Consider the following 1,547-nt stretch of genomic DNA (forward strand, 5'->3'; position numbering starts at 1 on the left):
GAATGTAAGTTTCCATGTTACTCTTTCCATACATCTCACCCTCTCCTCCCCTCTCCCCATGTCCATAAGTCTGTTCTCTATGTCTGTTTCTCCATTGTTGCCCTGAAAATAAATTCTTCAGTACCATTTTTCTAGATTCCATATATGTGCCTTAGAATGTGATATTTATCTTTCTCTTTATGACTCACTTCACTCTGTATAATAAGTTCTAGGTTCATCCATCTCATTAGAACTGACTCAAATGTGTTCCTTTTTATGGCTGAGTACCATCCCATTGTGTATATGTACCACAACTTCTTTATCCATTCCTCTGTTGATGGACATCTAGGTTGCTTCCATCTTCTAGCTATTGTACACAGTGCTGCAATGAACGCTGGGATACACGTGTCTCTTTCAATTTTGGTTTCCTCAGGGCATATGCCTAGGAGTGGGATTGCTGGGTCATATGGTGGTTTTACTCCTACTTTTTAAAGGAATCTCCATACCATCTTCCATTGTGGCTATATCAATTTACATTCTCACCAACAGTGCAAGAGCATTCCCTTTTCTCCACATCCTCCCCAGAATTTATTGTTTGTAGACTTTTTGATGATGGCCATTCTGACCAGTGTGAGGTGATATCTCATTGTGGTTTTGATATGCATTTCTCTAATATGAGAGATGTTGAGTATCTTTTCGTGTGTTAGCCATCTGAATGTCTTCTTTGGAGAAATGTCTGTTTAGGTATTTTTCCCACTTTTTGATTCAGCTGTTCATTTTTCTGGTATTGAGTTGTATGAGCGTCTTGTATATTTTGGAAATTAACCCTTTGTCAGTTGTTTAATTTGCTATTATTTTCTCCCATTCTGAGGTTGTCTTTTCACCTTGCTTAAAGTTTCCTTTAGTGTGCAACAGCTTTTAAGTTTAATCCATTCCCACTTATTTATTTTGTTTTTATTTCTATTACTCTAGGATGTGGGTCATAGAGGATCTTGCTTTGATTTATGTTATCAAGTGTTTTGCCTATGTTTTCCTCTAAGAGTTTTATGGTTTCTGGTCTTACCTTTAGCTTTTTAATCCATTTTGAGTTTACCTTTGTATGGTGTTAGGAAGTGTTCTAATTTCATTCTTTTACATGTGGCTGTCCAGTTTTCCCAGCACCATTTATTGAACAGGCTGTCTTTGCCTCATTGTATATTCTTGTCTCCTTTGTCAAAAATAAAGTACCCATAGGTGCATGGGTTTATTTCTGAACTTCCTATCTTGTTTCATTGGTCTATATTTCTGTTTTTTGCCAGCACCATACTGTCTTGATGACTGTAGCTTTGTAGTATAACCTGAAGTCAGGAAGGTTGATTCCTCCAGCTCCATTCTTCTCTCTCAAGGTTGCTTTGGCTATTTGGGGTTTTTTATGTTTCCACATGAATTGTGAATTTTTTTGTTCTAGTTCTGTGAAAAATGCGCTTAGTAATTTGATAGGGATCACGTTGAATCTGTAGATTGCATTTGGTAGTATGGTCATTTTCCCAATATTGATTCTTCCTACCCAGGAACATGGAATATCTCTC

Source organism: Bison bison, unplaced genomic scaffold, assembly GCF_000754665.1.
Source record: "Bison bison bison isolate TAMUID 2011002044 unplaced genomic scaffold, Bison_UMD1.0 scf7180017864481, whole genome shotgun sequence".
In the NCBI taxonomy this organism is placed as follows: domain Eukaryota; kingdom Metazoa; phylum Chordata; class Mammalia; order Artiodactyla; family Bovidae; genus Bison; species Bison bison.